We start from the raw sequence: 9,797 nt of genomic DNA on the forward strand, positions 1-9,797 counted from the left end.
AGGAGACCAGGAGGAGAGATGGGTAGTGTTGGACAACTTTCCAATTCCTATGTGTCTCACACTTTATTTCTTTGTCCTAAATGCTTATCAAACAAAATCTTTTTTACTTAAGCTGCTTCAATGAGCTGTGTAATTTATAACAAAATGAACTCTAATTATTCTAATAAAATATTTCAAGAGTGAAGAGAAGCTGCATATGCAAAAATATCTAGAGCATTACTCTTCAGAATAATTAAACATTGGGAAGAGCCACCCAATAACTGCGTCACCAAGGAATAATAAATTATACTATGTTCATTCAATGGAATATTACATAATCATGAAAATACATAAACAGAAAAATTATATGTAAGTGGAATAATTACAACAGGGAAAATATATCAAAACCTGTGATGGCAGGAAGGAGTTGTGTGTGTGTGTGTGTGTGTGTGTGTGTGTGTGTGTGTGTGTGTGTGTGTGTGTGTGTGTGTGTGTGTGTGTATCTATGTGTGTGAATTTGTGTATTCTACATTATTCAAAAATTGCATTGAATTTTTGGGAAAAGTTTGAGGACTCTGAAAATCCCCTTTCTTAAAATATTTGATAAAATTATCAAGTCTCAACTGGAACAAATTTTAGAAGTCATTAAATATAATTTTTTATTTCTCAGGTTCTGAACACTTTCAGTGATTAGGCACTCTCTGCCCTCCAGTATAAAGTAACTGCAAAGTGGCAGCCCGCTCTCTTCTTGAACAGCGCTGGGGACAGAAATGCCAAAGTTTTTCCTCTCTGTTCTATTACAAAGTTCTCCTTTATGTTACATCTGTAGATTCTTCCCCTTAGTTCTAGTTCTCTCTGTTGGCATCAAGTCTATCCTTCTTTTTGTTCCTTGATATTTCCACCTATAACTGCAGTAGACAATTGCTCTGAAAGTGTGATCCCTCTTGTCACAGGCTCTGCTCCTTCTCCACTGGAAAATACTTGGAAATTAATTCTTGAAGCATCATGGAGCACAAGTTTCTCTCTGGGTATAAAACTATTGCCAGTGTCCCAGAGAAAGAGCGCACATGAGCAGGATAGAAAGAAAAGCACTAGAAGGGAGCGGGGACCGATTACAAATGCAAAACCCAGCCAAAGGGTCATGGGAAGACAGCCCTGACGATGCAAAGTGGACTCTGACTCCCCAACCCCCAGCAAACCGTTTTCCCTTTCGTTTCTACAACAGGTGATACCATGTTCAGCATACCAGAGGCCCATGGGATCAAAATAAATGAAAATCCCCCTCAAGCTAGTTTGGAAAAAAATAAGTGGTTTGGATAAACTGACCATTCAGTCTCCCATTTAAAGCTGTCAGGCAGAATATCTGGGAGAACACACTGGGGTAAGGTGCTGCCTAACAGGGATAGCCCCTTGTTCTAACTCGCACACAGCATTAAAAAATATATATCATTAATGTACAATTACTTGAACATTATGGTTACTAGACTCCCCCTATTATCGAGTCCCCCCCACATGCCCCATTACAGTCACTGTCCATTAGCGTAGTAAGATGCTATAGAATCATTATGTGTCTTCTCTGCATATTGGCACACAGCATATTTTTGATGGGAAAGATAGCTTTCAAATGTGGAATGACAAAGAAGGGGAAGCAGGGCTAGAAAATGTAAGAGATTGAAAAATTTTGACCAAATGAGACAAAAAAGGAAAAATACAGACAATAAACCTAACCACTCAGCCTGACAAGACCCACACGCATGAACACATTATATGCATATACACCCATCCAACATACATAATAGGAAGGCAGATCCAAATGTCTATTTTCTTTGGAATTTTCATGGCAAATCTGAATTTAGGCAAAAGCAAACACTTCCCTGGGATCTAAACCAATCTTGGAGGCAGCTATTGCTCCCCATTTTAGCCAATGTTGCTCCTGTATTTGTCTTAGTTCTTCATGATTGGGCACCAGAATTCATTTTTCTAATTTTTGGAGTTTAAATCACTTCTTATCCAATAACTTCACCTGAATGGAAACAATTTTGGTTCCTGTACTCCTCTGTTCTTTTAGGAAAAAGTATCCCCAAACAGTGGTAATTAGGCGGTTTTCAGAAGTTGAAAAATAGGAAGAGAGTGATACAAACACGATAAGGAAATGCCTGTTAACTCTTACATGATTTCTTTGAAACCAGGTGGTAAGGATCTTTCTAACCTTCAAGGATACGGCTTTTAAAAAAGGCCTTAATTTAAGACATTCACACGAGTCAAATAAGAGAGTGCTCCTAGGATGTTGCTTTTGGACTCTTATTTAATCATTACCTGTGTGAATCCCAGGTGAATGACTGGTCATTAGTAAAGCATGCCTGCATTGGGCATACTTGCATATTGAAGAGGTTTCTGTCTGGGCATCCTGGATCAGCTCACAGTTGCTCATATACATACCTGGCGAGGAGGAATGAAAGTAGATTTTGCAACCCCTGCAGACAAACACAACCAGGCAAATGAAGCCATCCATCAAGGTTACCTTTTCCTCAGATGTCCCAATTTCAGGGTCATAGGATTTACCATGTTAAATGTTCATGTGTGGCAACACTCAGGTTTCCACTTGCCTCCCTCAATGAGGGGCATGAAAATCGCACAAAAAAGGCTTGACACAGAGTCCTGCTCTTCAAGGAAAATGATTTCAGACACTGCCCTCAGCTCCTCAGTCCCTCCTTGAAACATTATATTATAATCTAACTCCCCATCAAACTGGATTCTGCTCCAGGTTAATTTGCCAAGGCATACTTCTAAGCTGTTTCAGTGGAACCAGTGTGACCTACTGGATTAAAATGAGCAGTGCCTAACGACAGTGCCACATGGGGGAAAGTGGAAGGACCATTTAGGAAACTACACAAAATCAGTTTCACATTTTCAGAAAGTGATGGGCTTGGGGCAGGAGGGGCGAGAAATAAACAAAATGTCCCATTAACTTAATGACAGAGCTAGAAGAGAGTGCTTACAGCTATTCCAGGACTCTCCAACAAGAAGCTTTTCCTGGATGCACACACATTCATGGTACTGACAATTCTCAGGGGACAGCTCCGAGACAGCTCTAGGCTGTACATGCAGTCGTGATGCCTTTTGCACAGCATGAGAAGAGCCCAACAGAATGCCCAAGAGGCATCTGGACAGCACAGAGTGAAATGACAGGCTGAACTCCCCTCCACAGAACCCCATTAAAAAACAGTTTGTCTATGCCAAAGTCACATTTTCCATTTTTCGGCTTTATAAAGTCAGTAATACTGGGGGGTCTCTAGCCAAATGCGCCCTCCAGGAATGAGTGCAAAAGGGGAGCATGCAACTCATATTCCTTCAGTGAGCAGATGGAAGGACTGGCTGGAGACTTCTCATCCACTGCAGATAAACACACGCAGGTCTGGATTTGGGCTAGGTTGCTTGGTCACTGCCAGTCTTATTCTCTATGGAAATGATGTCCTCCTGAAATCACACAGAAAACACAGGACTGCAGATCTCCTCCCTGCCATGAACTGTTCCCTCAATATGGTGAAAATGAGATTCTCGCAGCAACAGGATGCCAAGCCCATCCACAGCCATATAATCTACTTGCCGACATTTTTATTTGCATCATCCTCCCACCCAGGCTTAATTCCTTCTTTGATGAGGTAGAAGTCCTGTGCCCTGCCAGATTCCAGGGAGGTACAGGTGGCTCCAGACTGTTCCATGGAGGCAAAGGTGCCAATCTGTTTGACATTCTGCACATAGCTCTGTGAGCTGATGGGAACAGCGTGGAGTGGCAGAGAGTGTTGCTGTACTGCAGGGAGCACTCTGCTGGTCCAGGGACAATAGCTTTCCTCTCGCTGCTGCTCAGAATTTTGTCTCATTGTCTTTTCTTTCCCACCATCTTTCTATGTCTTGTTTTCTTCATTCTGATTATGATCCCCACTGTCATCATTGTTCATGGGCTGGAACTTCTCACTGCTGCTGTCACCACTGCCTTGCCAAATGAGTCTACCACTTCTCATGTGATAATATTCAGGGCCAGTTTCGAGGGTGTGTGAACTATGCAACAGATCCCTGTGCCTGGTTTAATGCTCTGTTGTCATCTTGAAATTCTTAATAATATTTTGAACAGGGTAACCCACCTTTTCATTTTGCGATGAACCCCACAAATTATGTAGCCGGACCTGAAAATATTTCAAATAGCTTCCTGTCAAACCTCCCATTCATTTGGAAAATAATTTACTATTACCTGATTTGGGGTCCTTTAACCACGCTGGCTGCTCTTCTCTGACTTTAGTCCCCAGATCACACCAGTCTCTGCATGAGACCTAGCCAGTGAGGTGTACAGGGATACCTCAAACACTGTTGGTAAAAAGATTCCTAAAATTGTATCTATATTTTTAGAAACAGAAGACAATTATTGTTTACTATGTAACAGGCATTATGTTAAGCATGTTAAATGTGTTATCTTATTTGATCCTCATAACACATCTCCTAATTAAGAAACAGACTTATCCCCAGTTTACAGATAAGAAAACTGTGACTTAGAGAGGCTACATAACTTGCTTAAGATCATACAACTGTAGGTGGCAGGTCGGACTGACTCCTTCACACAACACTCTACAGTGGTTTCTCCCCACTATTTGAGGCAGTCTACTGGGGAAGCTAGAGGCAGCACATATTGCAATTAACCAGTTCTGATCTTACTGCCAACCAATTTAGATCTAGGGTGATTCACCCAGGAAGGTCTCTTTGGTGCTGACGGAGTTGCTCCCACATGGCCATCTCCTTTTCCAGGTTCAGGATCTCCGTTAGGTTCTTTCCTGAGGTCTCCCACCCCAAGCCTAGCCTCTGTATTAGTTTCCAATTGCTGCTGTAATGAATTACCACAAACCTAGTAGCTTGAAAAATACAAATTTATTATCAAACAGTTCTGGAAGTCAGAAGTCTGAATGGGCCTTACAGGGCTCAATGCAGGTATCAGCAGGAGGCTGACAAAATCAGTTCCTGGCCCTTTGCATCTTCTAGAGGCTGCCTGCATCTGTTGGCTTGTGGCCATGTCACTCCAACCTCTGCCTCTGCCATCAGGTCTCCTCTGATACTGAGTCTTCTGCCTCCCCCTTATAAGAACCCTGTGATTACACTGACCACCTAGATAATCCACAATAATCTCTCCATTTGAGCAGATTAGTAACTCTAATCCCACCTGCAACTATAATTTCCCATTGCTGTGTAACATAGCATATTCATAGGTTCCAGGGATTAAGATGAGGACATCTCTGGGAACCCATTATTGTCCACCATAGCCTCCTTACCCACCAGACACACACACACACACACACACAAACACACACACCTAGTTTCTCATGTGACCTGGACCAACCTGAGACCAGACCACAGATAACTCATTTTCCATGATGAATCCTACCATCTTAATTTTGTGGATCTCTGATAGGAATAGGAGCAGTAAGATAATATCTTTGCATATCTCTACCCACCCCAAACCAAGGCCTTCCCCTTCCTATGGATCCTGTTCACCTGCCTATGGATACAGTTGGTTCTTCCGTATTTAGTCAATAAATATTTATAGAGCACCTACTATATGCTAGGCATTTTGCTAAGAGCAGGGGATACCAACAAAAAAGACATAGTCCCTGCCCTGAAGGAGCTCACATTTTAGTGGTGTTGATAGAAAAACACAAAAGACCAGAAAATATGGCAATTATTGGGATTAAAAAAAACACAAAAAGTGAAGGAGCACACAGGACTTGGGGTTTGGAGTGGGTAGAGATATGCAAAGATGTTATCATACTGCTCCTATTCCTATCAGAGATCCACAAAATTAAGATGGTAGGATTCATCATGGAAAATGAGTATCTGTGGTCTGGTCTCAGGCTTCCCTAAGGTGTCGGTGCCCAGTGATGCCAGGCAGGGCTGGGCTGCTCAGAACTGAGAAGCCCAGGAACACACAGACCTCCCTCTGTGCTCCCGAAGGCCTCACTTCAGCGTGGGGTCAGCGGTAGCCAGCAGGAGTTACTCATTACCAAGAGCAGGAGGACCCCTGCCAAGCAGAACAAGCTATTTACAGCCTTCAAGGGGAACTGGCCCATCCCGGGTGGGAGAGCCTCTCCTCTCCCTAGTCTGCACCTGAAAGGAAAAGGTCATATTTTGAAAGACAAAAAAGGGAAGAAATTGTTAAATACATAAAGATGGAGTTTAGTTCCTCTCTGCATCTCAAATGTGGAGTCTGAAGAAGGAGCCAGAACTTGTAAGCTTTCAATGATTTATGTTTGTTTTAGATCCTGTATGACAGCCCAGAACCCTGGCTGTGCCTGGTGACTGACCTTTGCTCCTACCTGATGGCCATTTTGTGACTCTTACAAGAACCCCAGGAGCTATCGTTTGAGTCTGTATTCCTACCCACAGACATTTCACAGGAACCAAGGGGTGTGTTTCCAGCTCTGCACTGAACTCTACTGTCCTCTTTCAGAAACACAAGCAAATGTATGTGTGTGTGTGTGTGTATATATATATATATATTTTTTAATATTCCTGTTTAACCTCCCTAGTTATGACAAACTAGACTTGTTTAAAAAAAATCACACACACACAGAAACTTCCTTCCCAGTGGCATATAACCAAAAAGCTACTTTGATGAGATTGAATTAATGTTAAATCAGTGATTTTGTGAAATCACTAGTGTTTGTACAGGGCTTTATAGCTGGCTACAGTTGTTCCTGGCCACTGAGTTTTGTACCTCTTAACAACCTTGTGAAATAGCTGTCCCTGATGGGGCCACATTAAGCTGTAAGGACTTTTCAAACCCACAGTCCCCTTCTGAGACCACTGAATGAATGAGGACTTTTCATTTTTTACTGTTGAATAAAATAAATTCTGTCCTTCGTGTACAAAGAACTAAACCAGGGTTCAGTTTACTCTCTGCTTTTAATCCCATTTCTGCTATGTGGCCACCAGCCTCAACCCAAATACTTCCAACCACATTGGCATTACCTTCCAAGGCAACCTCCATCTCTGTTTGGTTCTGACTGACGGCCAGACAGAGAGGTTTATAGATTCCCCTAGTGTACCTATAAGAGGGCCACAAGAGAGAATAGCTTAAAGGGTTTCAACGTGAGCTCATTACGTCTTCTCCATACTGGAAACAGCCAATGAACCCAATCAGATCCTTTCTCCTGGACAGTATGAAAGACAGTAAAGGCGGGTCACTGAATCTGATGTCTTTTCCCTCCAAATTATGTATAAAGCATGCTGTTTGTCCCAGTCCTTGAAGCACTGGGACTTGGAGATATTTCTGTGACTAATGAAGACATTGTCTTGAATCTTTATAATAAACCTCCATTAATGAAGGGAATATGGATGCTTCTCCTCCTTGAAACTTTATTTAAAAAGTCCAACTAATACAAAAGCCTAATTATTATGCTCATTCTAAAGGTGAGGACATGGAGTCTCAGAAAGATGAAACAATCTGCAAGGTCCCCTGGCTAGGAAGTGGTATCGCTGGCCTTTGTAACCCTGGCTACAGAGTTCAGTTAATAACAAAACAAAAAACTAAATGGTATTTTTAAAAAATTAATTAAGACTAAATGAAAAATTCATAAATGTTAGGGTATGGACTTTAGATAATAAAAACAAAAACCTATCATACAACTTGGATGAGTCTCCAGGGAATTACGCTGCGTAGAAAAAGCCAACTCCAAAATCTTACATACTCTGTGGTTCTATTCATGTAACATTTTTGAAATGACAACATTTTAGGAAGGGTGGCTAGATTAGCAGTCTGCCAGAGCTGGGAGATAAGGACGGGATAACGGTGATAGCCAGCAGGCTTTCCTCTGAGCTGGGCTGCGTGCAGACCACTGCTTGCGCCCTTTGGTCAAGGGCGGAACAAGCTTTAGGTCGGAGGTTGTTGGCTGAGCCAACCCAAGGGAAAGCCTTGGCTCCAGGGCAATTTCTATTTATAGCCTACCCTAGAGAAATTAAGTGAAGTCATATGTTTTTCAAATGATGTGTGCCATTAGTATTAATACACAGGTACTTGTCTGGGGGAAAAGAACACTTCTGGCAGCTTGGTTCTGCAGTCAACTGGACCTGGCAAGTGGCAGCGAAGATTGATGACAACCTCCTTCGGCAAACCATTGCATGTTTTATGGAAAGGCAGGGTGAGCAGATGGCTCGGGAAGTGAAGCTTGAGAAAAGAGCAGTTCCAGCTTGATCTAGCTCAGTTCTTTCTGAGCTGGTGGCTATTCACTGATAATACGCCAATGGCAAGGGCAGAAAGTACAAGAAGTTTGGCAGACAGTGCAGAGGAGCACAGGGAAAAGTGACAACAGAGTTCAAGTGCAGGATTCATAGCTAGAAAGGACTGTTTGGGCTCTGCCCCTTAGAGACTACAAGGCTCTGAGCAGGTCTCTTAATCTGAGATTTTGATTTCCCCATTTGTAAAGCAGGGCAATGTACTCTTGGCCAGGCTGTGTTACCAGATGCTGGGAGGAACAAATAATGTAAGTAGGAAGAAGTATTTTGTGAACATTCTATGCAAATACAAAGACTGGTAATGTGATTTAGTAAGATTCCTTGTAGTGGTTCCTAAATTTCTGAACCTATGATTTGGCAAGTAAAATTCAGTCTGAAGGGTGGTAGGTCCAAGGCCCCCAAGTGAGCATCACTAGAAGATCAGGTCTTGACAGCAACTTCTGCACTCACCATGAATTCACGTAGAGGCTCATACAACTGGAGAGGAAGGGAACGTTATGGGCCATGCATCTGAGCTGAGCCCTAATAACTTCAGCCTGCTTTTTACTTTGTTTCCACGGCTGATCCCTGGCCCAAACTTATGTATATAGGAAGCCTTTAATAATGAATGAACACTTACCTAATTTGGTGAGGGTTTTTTTCTCCTTTTCTGCTTAGGTAATTTAGTAAGTCACTAAGTTTGGAAATACTGGGCAGGAGAGGGGAGACTATCACGGTGCCTAACAGTCTAGCCAGGGACCCTCTGGGAGGGAGGCAGTTATGGCTGAGTTGAAAACCGCTGACAAGTGGCATAGTGTGGTAGAAGGCAGGCTGGCTCCAGACTCAGGTAGCTGTGCAGGTAACCTGGCTTTACTGTCTCTGAGCCAGATTCCTTACTTGTAAAATAGTAATGACAACAGTGCTCTTCTCATAGAATTGTCTTGAGGACTAAATAGGATAAACAGATATGAAAAAGCTGGTACAGCGTAGGAACCAATACTCTGGATCCTTTCCTTCTTTGGAGAATAGGAATAAGCAATCATAACTTCTTTAACGTATGTCCCTTTGCATGTTTTTCAGAGAAAATAAAATAGGAGGAGCCTTAGATATCTGAGCATATCCTCTTTGTAGTTCATGGAAATGCATCTTACCAAGCTTGGGACTTGGGGTCAGTTAAATACAGATTCATATTCATCTTCCACCAATATAAGCAATGTGATCATAAGCATATTAGTTAATCTTTCCTAATCTCTTTCAAGTTTAACATAGAGTTTAATAATATCTATGAATATAGTTGTTTAGGAAGTTAAATAGGTAGTATACGTACAGGGTCTAGGTGGTATATGTACAGAGTCTTTCTTATACATAGTCTGGGTACAATAAAATGGTGGTTCTTATCACAACTGTCATGGATGTAGCAGGAGTCAGAGAAATGAAGGACAGTGTCCACAGACACCATTATGCTTTGTTATATCTTCAATAATCCTTGGTTCCATCTGTGCAGTCCTTTCTTCCCATTTGAGTTTTACAATTGTTCACACTAAAGGACTTTGGGGGTGTCAATG

At 42.1% G+C, this 9,797-nt stretch overlaps 1 pseudogene; it reads right to left on the bottom strand.

The window, feature by feature from the left end:
* Nucleotides 1-608: 608 nt before the first annotated feature.
* LOC118925472 (eukaryotic translation initiation factor 4E type 2-like) lies at nucleotides 609-5,351 on the bottom strand (annotated as a pseudogene).
* Between the last annotated feature and the right edge of the window lie 4,446 nt (nucleotides 5,352-9,797).

Source organism: Manis pentadactyla, chromosome 4, assembly GCF_030020395.1.
Source record: "Manis pentadactyla isolate mManPen7 chromosome 4, mManPen7.hap1, whole genome shotgun sequence".
Classification (NCBI taxonomy): Eukaryota; Metazoa; Chordata; class Mammalia; order Pholidota; family Manidae; genus Manis; species Manis pentadactyla.